Source organism: Canis lupus, chromosome 33 (assembly GCF_011100685.1).
Source record: "Canis lupus familiaris isolate Mischka breed German Shepherd chromosome 33, alternate assembly UU_Cfam_GSD_1.0, whole genome shotgun sequence".
Taxonomy (NCBI): Eukaryota; Metazoa; Chordata; class Mammalia; order Carnivora; family Canidae; genus Canis; species Canis lupus.
In genome coordinates, this window is record NC_049254.1 from 9,554,348 (window position 1) to 9,573,319 (window position 18,972).

General features: G+C 34.2%; 1 long non-coding RNA gene across 5 annotated transcripts in view; it reads right to left on the minus strand.

The window, feature by feature from the left end:
- Positions 1-18,972, minus strand: part of LOC102155985 — a 113,274-nt gene that overhangs the window by 79,614 nt on the left and 14,688 nt on the right. The window contains exons 3-5 of one of the 5 annotated variants that reach the window (XR_005383225.1): positions 10,588-10,726; positions 1,979-2,091; positions 643-737 (exon numbers count right to left, since the gene is read on the minus strand). The exons of 2 other annotated variants lie outside the window; for them this stretch is intronic. This is a non-coding gene — a long non-coding RNA (uncharacterized LOC102155985). The remainder of the gene's footprint in view (positions 1-642; positions 738-1,978; positions 2,092-10,587; positions 10,727-18,972) is intronic. 2 more of the 5 variants (XR_005383226.1, XR_005383224.1) reach the window with 2 other exon arrangements.

Consider the following 18,972-nt stretch of genomic DNA (forward strand, 5'->3'; position numbering starts at 1 on the left):
CTTTTTTGTTGTTTTCTCCAAACCTCTAATAGTTGGGCTGTCCCAGATCTCAGCCCTTGCAACTTTTCTCTCTATAAATTCATCCAGTCTCATATTTTAAAACACCATTTATATGTTGATTATTCCTGCCTTCATATTGCTATTTATTTATTTATTTATTTATTTATTTATTTATTTATTTATTTATTATTTCTATTTTTTTTCGTATTGCTACTTAATTCCAGAACCAGGTATCCAAATGCTCACTCAACATCCAAATGGATGGTAGATGCAAAATTGAGCTCTTTTATCTTTCCCAACTCAGTTAATAGTAACTCTGTTTTAGATGCTTAGGCCAAAACATTGGTACCAAGTTCAAGTCCTCTCTAAATTTCAAAGCTCACTCTCTTTAGTCAGAAAGTCTATCCACTACACCCCTAATATACAGGTTTCCCATTGCTATCCACAAGTAGAGCATTGCTATGAAATTTTTCATAAGCTGAAATGATGGTATAATGCAAGAAACAATTACCATTAATTTATATCGAATTTTTTTTTTAGTATTTCCAGACCTCCAAAATGACCTTAGGTTTTTCTGATACCTTATGACACATCTTGCTAAGCAATACACAAAATAAATTGAAATAAAGCACAGGTGCTCACAGGCAGTTCAAAGCTATGGCAAATTGGTGCTAAGATGCTGAGTGTGGTTCCCGGAGATGGAGTTTGGTAGCACCACTCTTGCTGCTAGGAGTTCGCTGCAAAACAAATGTTAAATGCTGTTTTTGCTTTGTCTTTTGTTCTAAAAACAAAAATTTTCTGAATTCCTTTTGGTTAGCAAAAACAGACACTAATTTAGGTCTTTTGTAAAAGTGAAGTGCCTTAACACTAACTTTCAAAAGGCAGGCGATACCTCTATTTAGAATTCCATCACTTCTAATTTGACCACTATCACCAATTTGGTCAAAACCACCACCAAGCCTCACCTTCAGTTTATCTTCACTATGGCAAGCAGAATAGTGTTCTTCAAATGTAAACCTGATATTCATCTTCTGCTCAAAATTTCCCAATGACTTCTCTTATCCCTGAAGAAAAGCCACAACCCTTATTATAACCTAAAAGGCCCTATATGATGTGGCTGCTCTTTAACTTTCTGGCTTTCTCTCCTGTTAGGTCGCTCTTACCTTTGTTCACTCTGATCCTAGCTGTTTGGCCTTTCTTGTCATTTTTTTCCCCTTTCCTGTATTTGGTAAGACATTTGTCTGTGTTCTTCTACCATAATCTCATTTAAAATTCACATTTGTGAGCATTTTCCTTTTATATTCCCATTGCTACTTGCTTTACTAGATCTTGAAGAATTCTTTAGGTGAAATGACAGAGCTTAATATGGTACTGCCACCAAAGCAGCTGCCACCATTGCTTCCAGTAAGCACCAGTAGCTCTAAGTATAAAAACAGATCAGATGTTGGAAAAGCATATAAGAATTCTGCTGATTCCCTTCAGAAATCTCAATTTTTTTTTTTTTGACAGGACTTATCTTTATTTTCAAGGAAAATGTTTGGGAGACATACAGTTGAACCAGAAATATGTACAAATTAGAGGAAATTTACAATGGGAATATCTAGGTGGCATCGAATTTGAGCCTCTATTTCTTTGATTTTTATTATAATGTCATTCTTTATGTAACAGAAACAAATTCAGATTGCATATAGAATATTCGCCATTTTTTCAGCCTATTTTAATGTACTTTTTCTTAGATAAGCTTCTTTATATTAAATCTAAGGATTGGTAATTAACAGATTACCACACTTCTCATGAAAAGTATGCTAAGAAATAGACATTAAGTTGTCAAGCTAAGAAATTCAGCTTGCTGTCTTTATGCATCTCTGATAACCAAATAACATGCTTTCATTTTCCCCACAAATGATGTCAATCCAGAATTTTAAATTCTTGCCACTAAATTCTTAACTGATCATTTAAAAAGTCATTAGAAAAATACCTCTAATAAAATGAATTCACAAACTCTTCAAACTCGAAGTTCATCCAAGAATTTTACAATTTACTATAACTGTTTCAAAAATCTCCAGGGTATGCAGAGGGTAAACTAGACATCTGGAACAGAAGAATAATTATGGAAAATATTTAAAAAGTAATTAAATCTCAAAATCTATGTGTTGATGAATGGCTGCTTTTTCCTGTCCCACTTTAGCATTTGCATCTGCATAAAATCAAAGCTTTATAGGATATATATTTTTTTTTATGGGAAAAGAAATAGCTATGGCAAATGGAAGCATACCTCCACTGCTGAGAACACTAGCAATGATAGCGGCCTACCTGGGGTTAACAGTGTTTCCTTTACAATCTTTCTTCATTCCTGAACAATGTGTATAATGATTATCACAAAAAAAAATTATACCTAATCTATGATTTTTAGAATAAAACAAATCTTGGAAGACTGCATTACATCCCATATAAAAATTTTGTGTTAGTATTCTATTTATAATTTCTAGAAATGTACACTGTGGTATGTCCATATACTTCTCAGTATGCCAAGGCAGTTAGCTTGAGTTTACATCTCCATTACACAACTAAGGAAGCTTAAACTCAAGAGCATTAACGTTTCTGTGCTCTCCAAAATGCGTAGGCATTAAGTATGATGTTATTATTCACAGTCATTGCAGTGGCCTCTTTAAGTTTTAAAAGCCTGCCTTCAGGAATCCAAAGCCCTCTTCCACTCAACTTCATCCTATAACCATGCCTCATCTTTCACCTCAATGGATGCAACCATCCATTGCTTATGTTAGCCTCATCCTCCAAGAAGCAGACTGCAAGTTGGGAGTAAATACCAAGATTTATTAGGTAATAAACAGGTCAGAAAACAAAGGGAAGGGAACCAGGAGCCATTTGTTGGCAACACAGTTCTGACTTTTGAAAGAGAAACAAGAGGGGAAAAAAACTTCTTAGACTGTAACTTAGATCTATGAATATTCAGCAGGGCTGGTGGGGTCTTGTAGAGACAAAGTCTGTCATCAGAATGGGCTCTTGTGTCCCAGGAGTGAGTCCACTTTAGTAACCCTGACAAGTTCAGCTACTGTCTGACAGCAGCCTGAGGGAAGTATATCCTCAACATGAACACAATGATGGATTTTAGGGCACAGTAGTTGGAGTGGTCAATCAATTGGGCTTCCCATAGTCAGAAATGTACAAAGTGCATTTCCCTGTGGTACAGAAAGTACTACATGTCGATACCACAGAATCTCATAGGAACTAAACCACAGATTTTTTTTTTCCCTACTCAACTGAACACTATGCTAATATAGGTGGCGAGGCACTGGATAGATTGTAGATGGATTACATAAATAGATAACAGGTAGGTGGGTAGACAGGGATTAAAAGTGTGTCTCCTATCAGAATCTCCGGCTAGAATCTCTCGGCAGGGAAAACCATTTGTTACTAACAGAGCAGACAACTGGAACTAATTTGCATAGTTAATCTCCTTTTGCATAACCCTGGACACCACTTAGTCCTTAAAATACAAGGCAGGTGGTTGAATTTTCCTGAACAGTGCTGTCATGTAAGAGAAATCACTAGACCCTAAACTAATAATAATAACTTCAAAATTGCCATCCTCATCTAGTCTTCTCTAGGCTCTTCCTATTAGCCAAAGTCTCCAGCTACAGTGGCACTCCAAAATATTCTAGGTTACTTCCAAATCCTGGCCTCTCTCAGGCTGTAATGTTTTAAGTTATAATGCGGTTCTAGTTCAATATTCAAGAATTAATCAGTTTCCTAGATTATAAAATAATATCTTTGATTTTATCTAGAAGATTTCTAAAATGTTTTAAATTTTGTCACAAAAAATATCCATCATCGGTTAAGTGACTTGTGTAGTTTTTCAGATGTGGATTGTGACTATTATTTGCCTGTAATATTGCCAATAGCAAATGGCTTACAAATTATGTATATTTTCACTACAAGGTCTACTTTCTGGAATTATTTCTGAGGCTGGAGCATGTCAAGTGTTATATCTTGTTTTCCTTCATTAATCATGGGAGAAGTAAGCATAGGGTAAGGCTGAAGGTCATAGCTAAGAAAACTCACCTGGTAGAAAATACCAGGTACACAGACATAATCAGAATGAATATAAAATTTGCTTCTAAGAGTGAGCCTCTATTGTCCCAAACTAAAAGGGTTGCAATCATCTATCTTTTGCTTAAGAGTCACATTCTGAATTTCAGAGCTATCTGCTATCTAGTCTACCATTAGGTTGATTTATAACTATTTATTACCTTTTGATTAAATAAATCATTCGCATTCTAAATTCATAATTGTCAACTATCCTATTCATCTGCTCTTGGCATTCATTTGCTCTGTGTGGTCTCCATATCTTACCTCCCTGTGGAGGAGACTGGAAAGAATGAAGTGTTGTTCATTTCTACTTCGTATTATTAATAACAAAGAATTCCTCACTAAATTTCTATTTTTTATATTGTACTTTTTAAAAAAAAACCTGTAATCCTTTCATTTTCATTAATTTCACTTATTCACATTTTCTAGTATTAGAGACAGGCAAGTTTGTTGTTGTTTCCTTATGCCTCATGGCAACCTGTTAGATACCTGAAAAGAGTGTTTACATCCCCCTTTTAATTTTGTTTAACATAAAAGGCAATTTTCAGTTCTTACCACCATTCCTCTTACAATTTCTAGACTAGTCATTATTCCCACCAAAATTCTACATATGAATTCTGGTTTGCCATTTGAAAGTATTTCATCTAGAATGCTAGGACTCCAGGAATAGAGGAATTGATTTTGAGAAGGAAAATATGTGGTCTTAGTGCTTATCACTACCGAGTTATGGACACTTGAGTAATTTTGCGAGTGTTAGATTGTGTTGAGCATGGATGATCCTGGGATGGAAAAAAGTAGTTTAACTAAAACTGCCAAAAAGAACATCATCAGGAGATCAGGAGGGGAGTAGAAATCACAACTTTGGAGGGAGGCCAATGACTCAAGCCAGTTTAAAGCATTGGGATAACATACTGTGGTGTGTGTGTGTGTGTGTGTGTGTGTGTGTATGTGTGTGTGTGTGTGTGTGTGTGTGTGTGTGAGAGAGAGAGAGAGAGAGAGAGAGAGAGAGAGAGAGAGAGATTGATTTGTAAAATCATAAGTCAGTAAGCAAGCGCCTGAACAAATCAGAGAATTGAAGATGCATTAGAAAGGGAATTCTTAATGGCTTTTTCTTTTTCTGTGGTGCCTCCTGCCCAGCTTCAATGCATACCTACAGGAAGGAAGATTTGTGTGTATATGTGTGAATGTACCCCATTTGGGAGGCTTTATGTCATAAGCCTTCACATATATTATCTTGTCATCTTTATGTTTAAATGGTAGGTATTTGTTATTTCCATTTCCATGTGAGATCATAGACGCACCAATGTTTATACACCTCTATATGCTGCTCCAAATTCTACAAGCATTCCCGATTTTGTGTGTGATATCCAAAGTGTTATACTGAAAAGAGACCTATAAAAATTAAAAGTAAAGAAAATCATGGATGAAGAATCAAGTTTGATCAATAGATATAAAGTGTTATTTTGGGGAATGTTAAGCTATTTCTTCAAAATTCATAGAGAATAAAATATATAAACAGGGCTTTAATAGTAGTAGAGTAAAATGGCCAAATAAAAATATAATTAAGCATCCACCATTTACGTAGTATAATGCTATGTATTTGTACACAAACCATGCTCTAAATGATATATTACAACCATCTTTTAATGGAGGAGGAAATGACCCCTTAAAGAATTAATTCAAGTTCTCAAGATTACACAAGCTATAAATGATGCAGTCAAGATTGAAATTAAAATCTATGTGGCCCAAATCCTTGTGGCTAGGCTACTATGCAGTAACCAAATTTCCAAAAATACTCCCTGTGAAAAATTTTAAAAACATTCCCAGAAAATGCATTTGTCAATGTATTGATAATGAGGCATCAAATTAGAAATTTCACATATTCGAACTTTCTGAGGCCTCTTTTAAGTTCTATTTTCTTATTCTAGGAATCTCCTCTTGAGTGGGCAACTGTGTTCCAAAAATGGTCACAGAAATTAAAAGTTATAAATTAGAATTTGGAAGTTATAAATTATGACTAAAAAATAAATTAGTTTAAGTTCTATTTAATGCATTCTACATGAAAAATAAAACTAATTATGTTAACCTTAAATATAATATAGTCAGGTAGATGCTGAGGGAAACTGTACCACTCAAGAATAATTTTCATATACAAATTAATGTCAAGTATTTATCTAGCCAATATAACAGCTTAGATCTGTAGGAGTTGGAAGATAAAACATTACTTTTAAAAATCAGAGAATGAGGAAAACTTCAACCACAAAATGATATCAAATGAAATATATTTAAATAAGAAATAACACAATAAGAACACAAACTAAAAGGAATGATTTCATTTTTAAGGTTTGATATTCTACAATGTTGATCACCTGGAATATGAAATCCAGAAAAAAATTCCTCTTAGCAATAAAATGATGCATTTAAAGTTTTTGTGATTAACTCTTAGATTAAATCTTCAAAGACATCTCTGCCTGCAATTCTTAAAAGGCAGTTACCTCTTTTCCCAGGCCAGAGCACACTGAAGTGAACAAACTAGTGGGTGCAGAAAGGAGTTAGTTGGAAAGCAATTTCAAGAAGTGAAAACCTACCATCTGAAATTAAAGTGAGAAGATAAATATCTGCTGAAACACAATAAGAGAAGCACAGCCATTTATTATAGTGTAAACAGTTCTAAATTCCTCAATTGCCCCTGAGGATATATAGGTGCAATAGTCGGAAGGAAATGCGCTCATATTGATGTCTCTGTGTCAAAAGGAAAAAAGTAATTGTGCTCAGTAGTCTCTGAGCACCGTAGGTCACTTTGAGTACTACATAGAATTAGTCACTCTTAATACTTGACTATTCAATTTTTCCAACAAGGTATTTGTTATTTTTTTTAAGAGGAAAAAATTACTTCTTCCTACTTTAGTTCTTTCCCCATCATTTCAATTTGCATGCATTTATTTATTTATTTATTATTTATTTATTTATTTATTTATTTATTTAATGTTACTTTCCTTTGCAGTCACTTAGTCGCTCCGCCTTCCCTCCTCCAGTTCATCAATAAGCTAGAACAGAGCATAAGGAACTCCAGGAAACAAACAGACAACCCTATCCTTTCTGTGATCAGCTCTTCTGTCAGGCAAGCTGATGCGGTAAATCTCTCAAAAGACAAATTTGTCAGTTGTTACTGAAACAGCATGTGAATTCTATTCTCAGTGACTCTGTGAGAACACAAAGAGCTTAGGGAAAAGTTAAATTTTAAAGTTACCAATATGGGAAATGCATTAGAAAGAATCAGGTCAGAGAGGCAAAAACTCAATTATAATCCCCTAAATTGAGACAGCGAAAATCTCAACTGACCCAAATTTCTTGGCTCCCACAACCAGCTACATTTATATCTGAAATGAGTTGAAACCCGAGCTGTGCTGGCAGCCTAACACCTGCTCCCTCTTTTCCCCTTGGGTGGCTGAAGTAATTACCCACCTCTACCTGCACCAGCTTAGGATCTGTGAAATGTTGGTCATGTAGAGTCAATCATTCCCATGTTCTAAGGTGCCAAATGATCATCTGCTAGTCAGAATTGCAACACTGCTGGCAGGTGAACCTATCAGTTCGTCTCATTTTTGAGTCTGGTCATGCCCAAATATCCACTAGCCAATTAGCATTTGTTTTCTACAGTATACACCCTATGGAAAAAAAAATATATATATATAACTTATCTGAAATGTACTTTCTAAATACAAGATTTTTAAATAATTTTTACACATGATCACATTTTAGAAGTATTCCCAATCAGGCCTTTGAATATGGTCATGCTGTCCTCAGAACAAACACAAACCCAGTGGAGAATATTGCTTTTCTTTATAAGCACACGATTGTGCCAACTCTGTGGAATATTTATCAGATTAACCATGGCAGACTTTAATTTATAGTTCCGACCTCAGCCATAAATCTGTCCTACCTGGGTAAAATCATGAACAAAGGAAGCAGCCAAGTTATAACATCACTGTTTATCACTGGGAGCAAAACATCTAACCAAAAAAAATTGGAACTTTTTTAGTTACACACTAAATAACTAAGAAAAATCCCTACTTTTTCCTGTTCTATTCCATATTTTTGACTGGTGGAATAGAATTATCATTTCTCATCAGAGGATATTCTGTGGCATATACTGACAGTGTAAGCAATTTTTCTTCTTCTTCTGGAGAAAAGATACAAATGGACTCAACAGACTAGAACATGGCTCTGCATAAATAAGAAGGATGAAATGATAGAAAATCTCAAGTTGAAGAGTAGAAAATACATGGAGTTCATACTATGTCATCTGAAACATTTTTTGTAAAGGACATGGTAATATATCTGCCAAGGCAAAGAGAATTGGGTTGGATTTAGATATTTGAGAGAAGAGTAATTTATACAAGTATTTTGGCAAAAGGAAAAAAATGAAGGGGTACAGGTTGGTCATGAGTTGTTAGTTTAAACATAACTGTTTTGAGGCTCAAGTGCTTAGCTAAAAAAACATAAAAGGGCCTGTATTATATTAGTTATCTTACTTTTTTTAAAGATTAGTTATTTTGAGAGAGACAAAGAAAGAGAGAACACACAAACAGGGGGAGGGGCACAGAGAGAGGGAGAAGAATCTCAAGCAGACTCCCTGCTGAGTATGGAGCCCAATGCAGGGCTCCAGCTCAGGACTCTGAGACCATGACCTGAGCGAGATCAAGAGTCAGATACTTAACTGACTGAGCCACCCAGGGGACCACATAAGTTAACCTTTTATTACTAAATTTATTCAAGCCACTAGTACACTATTGTGTTCCTTCCTTAGAACAATGGATATAGAATGCTTAAGAGATATAAGGTAAGGAATGCACCCACTGGAGAATATCTAAACGTGTCCATCATTATTCTTTTTTTTTTTTTTTTAAGATTTTATTTATTTATTCATGAGAGACACAGGGAGAGAGGCAGAGACAGAGGCAGAGGGAGAAGCAGGCTCCATGCAGGGAGCCCAATGCAGAACTTGATCCCAGGACCCCGGGGATCATGACCTAAGCCAAAGGCATATGCTCAAACACTGAGCCACCCAGGTGCCCCTCCATCATTATCCTAAGAACATTACATTAATTCAGTTAATTTAACAACTCTCTAAAACTGATATAACTTTATATAACAAACAAAGGCACAGCACCAAAATTGGCCTCATGTTTATACATCTCCTTTAGTAAAAGGCACTATTGTGCCATGTAGGAAAATGTGATAATAGGGTAAAGTTACAAGGCTACATATGAAGATAATCAAATAGTAGATAATAATATCTTTAATACATGATTATTAACTGAGCACTGCACCTATTCCTCCTATATCCACTGGTATGAATATTTTCCCTTAGAAGGAATGTATGTATTTAAAGTAATTATTAGAAAAATATTTTAAGGAGATTCCTGGGTGGTTCAGCAGTTTACCAACTGCCTTTGGCCCAGGGCATGATCCTGGAGTCCTGGGATCGAGTCCTGCATCAGGCTCCCTGCATGGAGCTTGCTTCTCCCTCTGCCTGTGTCTCTGCCTCTCTCTGTCTCTCATGAATAAATAAATAAAATCTTAAAAAAAGAGAAAAGAAAAGAAAGAAAACTAGTTTAAAATACATTCCTTTAGGGGATCCCTGGGTGGCGCAGCGGTTTGGCGCCTGCCTTTGGCCCGGGGCGTGATCCTGGAGACTCGGGATCGAATCCCACATCGGGCTCCCGGTGCATGGAGCCTGCTTCTCCCTCTGCCTGTGTGTCTGCCTCTCTCTCTCTCTGTGTCTCCCATGAATAAATAAATAAAATCTTTTAAAAATATAAATAAATAAATAAATAAATAAATAAATAAATAAATAAAAATAAAAAATAAAAAATAAAAAATAAAAAATAAAATAAAACAGCTGCTAAGGTGTCATGTGAACTTAATCCCCTTGGAGACAAATTTCTTAATTTACAAAAGAGGAAGGATGAGGCTCATTTGCTGACGCTTTGTAAGGAAAAGCTAATTAATTATCATACCTTATGCATTTGAAGTGATTACTAATGAAGTACTTTCAAATATAAGCAGCTAAATAAAAGTTTAAAATGTCTGATAAATTTCAAAACTTTTAGTAAAAACTACGTTGGTATTTTTAAATTATATAAATTATTTTGATATTTTTATGCTGCTATTCTGTTTATTAATTGCAATACTGTGTGTATATAGATGAAGATTGGAATAGCTGCAAACATAAAACTGTAATCATAATATGTTTTACCATCAATTCTATATAACAAAATATTATTTAATGTTACATAATATAATATCATATGTATAATATTGTTATCAACAAACTAAATGTTTATGTTCCCGCAGAATTCATATGTTGAAACCCAATCCAAGAATGTGAGAGTATGAGGAAGTGGAGCCTTTGGAGGGCCTTAGGATTTAGATGAGGTCATAGGGATGAAGCCCTAATGATGGACATAGTTTTACCAGACACTGAAAGCTTGCTTCCCTTCTCTGCTCTCTGCATGTGGAAGTACAATTTGAAGTTGACAGTCTGCAACTCGAGAGAGGGCCCTTGTCATTCAACCGTGTTGGCACCCTGATCTTGGACTTCTATCCTCCAGAACTGTGAAAATAAGTTTGGGTTGTTTATAAGCTATCCTGTCTATGATATTTCTTCACAGTCCAAACTAAGACATTAATTAGCTTATTTATATTTATGCATATGTGAACTGAATACGCTTGGTATTAACTTTGTGAAATCAAGCTGATACTTTAAACAGAATTAACTTGCAGAGTAGCTTTTATATTCTAAAACCTGTAATACAAAGATTGATAATCATACTTTTAAAAGGTGCTATTCTCTAGTGCTTACAGAGATATAAAAATATCATTTGGTTTGAGCTGAGAACAAGGAGAAGTGAACAATAGAGCATTTGGGATATTCTGTATAAACAAAACCAAAATAATTTAGATTAGTTGAAACATTCTGAATCAGGTAGATACAAGAAATAATGGGAATATTATAAATAAATAAATAAATAAATAAATAAATAAATAAATAAATAAATAAAATAATGGGAGTAGATTTGGGTGGAGGGAGTCAGTGGATAAACACATGGAAAAACAAAAAGAGGGAAAGTCCATATTTTCATTCATCCATCCATATTTTTTTTAAAAAACAACCAAATATATTTCAAATACCAACCAGGCATTAAGCTCAGTGTTTTAATAAAGTTGACCCTAGGCAGCTTATGAGAAAAAAAAAAAAAAAAAAAAAAAGGCTTGATAATATCAACATAAAGTTAAGTCAGGCTAAATAATGCCTATAGAACAAAACAGGTAGCTGATAATTCTCTCCACATTCAAATTTAGCTTCTACCCTAGACCTTCAGAATCAGACAACCTCAGGTATCATTTTAGCTCAGTTCCCTGTACCAGTTAAGTGAATTTTGATAAGTCATAAGGTATTTATTCTCTATGAGTCTCAAGATTTTCATACTTTAAATAGGTTTGATATTTTTCTTGCTAGAACTGTTAGTTAATTAAGGTTAAAGAGTATTTTTAACCCTATGAAGAGGAGGAAGAGCATAACATCAATCCCTCTAAAACTTAATAAAATTAATTTAATATTTAATATGTCCATTTAGAAAAGGAAGCAACATGCTATCACTTTTTTTTTTTTTATAGTTTTAACCTAAGTTGTTTTTATTTTGGGTAGTACTAGTGGTATAAGAAAGTTATAAGGAATATTAGTTATTTTCCCCACAGTATTTATATTTTTTCTCAGTCTGGTTATTATTATTATTATTGTTGTTGTTATTATTATTTTTAAAATTTTTTATTTATTCACTCATGAGAGACAGAGAGGGAGAGAGAGAGGCAGAGACACAGGCAGAGGGAGAAGCAGACTCCATGTAGGGAGCCCGACGTGGGACTCGATCCCGGGTCTCCAGGACCACGACCTGGGCTTAGGGCAGTGCTAAACCGCTGAGCCACCCAGGCTGCCCTGATTATTATTTTTTTTTAAAGAAAGGAATATTGATAGTAAAAATAATATCTGCTTACACAAAATATCCAAATAATTTCCAGTGTGAAAAGATGTCAATCTGGAAGGAGGTTCCTTATGAGGTGACTGTTTCTTAACTCATTTTTACCCTATTCAATTTGTATATTGATTTACATTAGTAACTAGATGACATATTTAATAAATGTGTAGTCAGCAAAAAAGGTGATAAAAACAAACTATTTTATTCAAAGGATTCAGATTTTAGAAGACATACTATTAGTTTAGGAGGATAGTCTAATTACCAAAAGATGGAAAATAAACTAATATTAGATATTATAAATTTATTTCTGTATCTGTGTTGCATATACTTAACCAACGTTTATAGAATAAATAATAAATTACATTTATTTGTGCCTTAAATTTGTGATGTATTATTTATGTGCTTTCCTTGTATTATTCTCATATTTTATCATTGTAACAACTATATGATGCAATATCGTTATCCATCTGTTGTAAATGAGGAAATTCATATAGTGAGTTAAAAGAAAACAAATTTGCCCAAGGACATTTAGCTAAGATATTTCAGAGCACAATGTGAACCAAAATAGTCTGGAGCCTAAGTCACACATTCGAAAATATTAGGGGAAAATATGTGCAGGAAAGGTAGTGTAAGAAGTTCTGAAAATTTCCACATAAAAGTAATGAAAACATTGGCAATATTTGTCAAAAATCAACATTTTCAGAACACTAGAAATTAAAGTATTTCAGCATTCTGGGGGTACATTTTAAAAAACCCCAGCAGAATCTCAGTGAGAACAGCAGGCATTTTGACTTTGTAACTTACTCATCCCCCTCTTCCAGCATGTACCTGTTATGGATTGAATTGTATCCCCTCAAATGATATTTGAAGTCCTAACCTCCAGTTCTCTTAATATGACCTTATTTGGAAATAGAATCATTGCAGATGTAGTTAGTTAAGATGAGGTCATATTATAGTAGGGCAAGCTTTTAATCTAATATGACTGGCATCCTCATAAGAGAAGACACAGAGACACAGATGCTGAGGAGAATGCCATGGAATGACAAAGGCAAAGACTGAAATGCTACAGCGGAAGGCTGAGGAACAGCAAAGATTGCAAAGCATAGAAGCTAGGAAGAAGAAAGGAATTTCCCCTACAAGTTTTAGCCAATGTCTTGATTTCGAATTTGTAGCCACCACAATTGTGTCATAAGAAACGTCAGTTGTTTTACCCACTCATTTTGAGATCCTTCATATGGCAGACCTAGGAAATCAATATAGCACCTGACAAAATGGCCTTAAAATACATGAACAACTGTCATATGACTTCCAGTTTCTTCTGCATGTAGGGAGCTTAGAAGTCACCACTCTGTCCTAACAAGCAAAAAGCTTAATGTACTAAAAAAATCAACAACTCTTCTTGGATTCTTCAGAGAAAGGAGAACACAGGGTAAACCACTGCCCAAACACTGGAGAGCCTGGTGAGCAAATACTAAAAACAACAAAACAATAACAATAACAAAACCACTTACCAGAACAGAGACTCAGGAGCAGAAACCACAATGGGAACCAGTGCTGGGGTAGGAAATCTGAACTGTACCTGATGAATTGCTAGAGGCTCAATGTGGATGACGGTCAGAGTTAAAAATACCGGAATGATTGACTAACAGGAGGACCTCTGTATTACTGTGAGCTTTGCCTCAGGAAGTCAGGCAGTTTCCCACAGCGAATACTGGAGAAAGATCCCCTCAGGCTTCTGGCAAGGAGACAACAGAGAAACCATTTTGAAATAAACGAGAACACTCTTCCTCCTAACAAAGTCTGACCTAAGACAAACTTGTTAACTAGAATTTAGCCACCTGGGTATTGTTAGAGCCCAGCTGACATGAGAAAGGAAATTATCCTACTAAAGGTGATTCTCCCTCCCTGTGGAAGAAAAGGCCTGAGTGTAACCCACTCTAGCCACCTGTCTCACTTAAGCAAGAAGGGAAAAACACCCAGAAATTCTTGTGAAGTTCACAGTGCAGACTCCTAGACTGAGCCCTAAACTCTAAAAGACTGAGACCTAGTTATAATAAAGAATGCTTCCCGTCGCTCCACACCTCACCATCCCATTCTAAAGGCTTATTTACAGTTGTTTCTTTTGCCCAGTACATCATGTCTGGCTCTCAAGAAAAATTGCAAGGCATACCAAAAGGCAAAAAACACAGTTTGGGGAGAAAGAGCAAGCATCAGAACCAGACATGGAGGGATGTTGGAATTATCAGATCAGGAATTTAAAACAATTTTGGTTAATATGCTAAAATAGATAGCAGGCAGGGACAGATGGGTAATGGAAGTAGAGAGATAGAAATACTGAGGGGAAAAAAAAAGGAAAAATAAAAGACGAGATAAAAAGCACTGTAACAGAAATAAAGAATGCCCTTGATGGGCTTGTTAGTAGACTGAATACAGCTGAGGAAAGAATCTCAGCACTAGAAGATATATCAATAGAATCCTTGAAAACTGAAAAGCAAAGAGAACAAAGACTGAAAAACATAGAATAGAATATCTAAGAACTGTGGGACAACTACAAAAAGGTGTTACATACACATAATGAGAATAGCCAGAAGGGGAAGAAAGTGAGAAAGGGACAGAAGAAATATTTGAAATGATAATGACTGAGATTTTTCCCCAAATTAATGTCAGGCACCACATCACAGATTCAAGAAGTTCACAGAACTTGCCAAAGGATAAAATGCAAAAGAAAAAAAAAAAAGGAAAAAGAAAAAGAAAAAGAAAAAAAAAAAAGCCCTACACTTAGGTATATCATTTTCAAACTATACAAAATCAAAGATTAAAAAAAAAAATACTGAAAGAAGCCAGAAGAAAAAAAAATAACTTTACCTATACAGGAATAAAGATTAAAAAAATACATTCCACTTCTCAGAAATCATGCAAGTAAGAGGAAAGGTGAAATGTTTAAAGCGTTGAGGGGGAAAAATCCTACTAACCCAGAATTCTGCATCCTGTGGAATTATCCTTCAAAAGTAAAGGAGACAGTGGTGGGTGGGTGAAATGAATGAAATGGTTTGAAAGATACAAACATCCAGTTGAAAAATAAATAAGCCTTGGGGATATAATGTACAACATGGTGACTATAGTTAATAATACAGTATTATATATGTAAAGGTGATGAAGAGAGTAAATCTTAAACTTTTCCATCAAAAAGAAAATAAATTATAACTGAGTGTGGTGATAAATGTTAAGTAGATTTATTGTGGTGATTATTTTGCAATATATAGAAACCTCAAATCATCATGTTATACACTTGAAACTCATGCAACGTCATATGTCAATTGCATCTCGATTTAAAAAAGTGAGGAGAGATAAAGATTTTCTGAGGGAAGTACAAACTGAGAGAATTTGTTGCCAGTACATCTGCCTTGCAATAAGTGTTTAAAGTTCTTTAGAGAAAAATAATATAATAGAGGTCAGAAACTTGGATCTACATAAGGGAGTAAGAACATGGAAGAAGGAAAACATGTAGACAAGACTAAAATATATATTCTTTGTTTTGAGATTTTATTTATTTATTCATGAGAGACACAGAGAGAGGCAGAGACATAGGCAGAGGGAGAAGAAGGCTTCCTGTGGGGAGCTCAATATGGGATTTGATCCCAGGACTCTGGGATCCCAACCTGAGCCAAAGGCAGATGTTCCACCACTGAGCCACCCAGGTGCCCCTAAAATATATATTCTTATTCTGAAATGATCTAACAGTTAGCAGTTTGTTTAAAATAACAAGAATGTATTCAATTATGTATACTTATGCATATATCGTGTATACATTTTATATATGCTTATCTATGCTTACACATAAGTAGAATGAATGAGAGCAATGATACAAGGGATGGGAGGAAGGAATTGGGATTATTTATTATAATAAGGTACTGACACTATCCATGAAGTGATATAGTGTTATTTGAAAGTGGATTCAGATTTGTTGTAAATGATATTACAAACTCCAGGGTTATGACTTAAAAAAAAAAAAAAAGTGTAACTGATATACTAAGAAAGGAGAGAAAATTCAATCATATAAATTGCTTAATTAAAACTACAGAAGACAAAAAAGTAGAAAAGTAGGAACAAAGGATAACTGCAACAAATAGATAATAGTAATGAATGTGGCAGATATTAATCTAAATATAAATATAGTAATAATCACTTTTTGAGTAATGATGGTCTAAATGCTCTATCAAAAGACGGGTACTATCAGAATGGATCAAAGAACATGACCCAATTATATATTGTCTACAAGAAACTCATTTAAATATAAAGGCACAAATAGATTAAAAATAAATAGAGAAAAATATACCATGCTAATACTAAACAAAGAAAGCAGGAATAACTATATAAATTTCAAACAAAGTAGACTTCAAGATAAAAAAATTATCAGGGATAAATAAAGGAATTCCATATGGATAAAATGATCAAACCTCCAAAAAGACACAATTCTTAATGTATACATGACTAACAACAGAGTGTCAAATCCTGTGAAGCAAAGACTGATAGAACTGCAAAGAGAAATAAGTGAAAATCCACTATCATATTTGGAAATGTCAGCATCCCTCTCTCAGAAATGGACAGTTTCAACAGGAAAAAAATCACTAAGGACATATATGAACTCAACAATGGCATTAATCAACTAGATATAATGGACATGCATACATTACATCATTTAACAACAATAAAATAGACATTTATTTCAAGCTCATATGAAACATTCACTAAGACAGACTATATTCTGAGCCATAAAACACACCTCAACAAATTTAAAAGAATAGAAATCATACAGTGTCTGCTCTCAGACTGCAGTAGAATTAAACTAGAAATCAATAACAGAAAGATAATTGGAAAATCCCAGAATACTTGGAAATAAAGCAATGCACTTCTAAATAACACATGGGTCAAAAGAGAAATCTCAAGAGAAATTAAAATCTATTTTGAACTAAATGAAAATGAAAAACAACTTACCAAAATCTGTGGGATGCAGCAAAAGTAGTAGAGAAAAATTTATAACATTGAATGCATACATTATAAAAAAAGACCTAATATTAATCATGTAAGCTTCCATCTTAAAACACTAAAAAAAAGAGCAAATTAAATCCAAAATAAGCAGAAGAAATAAAAAGAACTAGAGCAGAAAACAATGAAGTCAAAAACAAAACATCAATAGAGAAAAATCAAGGAAACTGAAAGGCAGTTCTTTAAAAAATAAATCCATAAAATTGAGGAAAAATTAGCTATACTAAGAAAAAAAGAGGATACAAATTACTTATATCAGAAATAAAAGAGGTGACATCACTACAGATTCCCTAGAAACTAAAAAGGAATAGTATAAATAATTCTATGCTCCCAAATTTAATTATCTAGATGGAATAAAACAATTCCCTGAAAGACACAATCTATCAAAATTCACACAAGAAAATAAATAATGTGAATAGGCCTATATCTATGAAAGAAAGTGAACCAGTAATTAACAGCTTTTTCCAAACAGAAAGCAACAGACACAGATGTGTTCTTTGGTAAATTTTACCAAACATTTAAGGAAAAAATTCTATCAATTGTGTACAGTCTCTTTCAGAGTATAGAAACAAAGAGAATACTTAATTCATTCAATGAGGTCAGCATTCTCTAATGTAAAAACCAGATATTATAAGAGAGGGATTATAAGAAAAGAGGTCTGGAGACCAATATCTTTCATGAACATAGTTGCAAAAAGCCTCAGCAAAATATTAGCAAAATGGATCAAAAAATATATAAAAATAATTATGCATCATGATCAAGTGAGACCTATCCCAGGCATGGAGGCTATTCAATGTTCAAAAATCAGTGTAATCCATCTCATCAACAACCTATAAAAGAAAAAATTACATAATCATATTAATAGATGCAAAATAAGCATTTGAAAAAAAAACAACATGCATTCATAATAAAAACTCTTAGGAAACAAGGAATAGAGAACTATTTCAATTTTACAAAGATATTTACAAAAAATCTACAGATAACATTGTTCTTTTTGATGAGAAACTTGAAGCTTCCACATTAAGATCAGGTATAAGGCAAGGATATTTCATCTCCCACTCATTTTTAACATCAAATTAAAAGTCTAATAAGGAAAGAAAAGGAAAGGAAAGCTAAGCAGTTTGGGAAGGATGATTAAAACTGTCTTTATTCTCAGATGACATAACCTTTTATGCAGAAAATTCAAAGGAACTGACAAGAAAACCCTTCTGAAATTAATAAGCAGTTATAGTATGTTGCAGGATACAAGATTGATATAAAAAAAGTCAAATGTTTTTCAATATTAACAATGAACAAGTGGGATTTGAAACTAAAAATTCTGTGCCATCTTACATTAGCATATCCTCCCAATGAAACACTGATATAAAAATATAACATATAAGATCTATTTGAGGAAAACTACAGGATGAACAAAATCAAAGAACTAAATAAGTGAAGAAATGTTCCATGTTCATGGGGAAGACTCAACATTGTCAGGATATAAGTTCTTCACACCTTGGGATCCCTGGGTGGCGCAGTGGTTTGGCGCCTGCCTTTGGCCGAGGGCGCGATCCTGGAGACTTGGGATCGAATCCCACATCGGGCTCCTGGTGCATGGAGCTTGCTTCTCCCTCTGCCTATGTCTCTGCCTCGCTCTCTCTCTCTGTGTGACTACCATAAATAAAATAAAAAAAAAAAAGTTAAAAAAAAAAAAGTTCTTCGCACCTTGATCTACACATCTTAATATAATCCCAATTGAAATACCAGCCAATTGTTTTATGGACATCAATAAAATGAT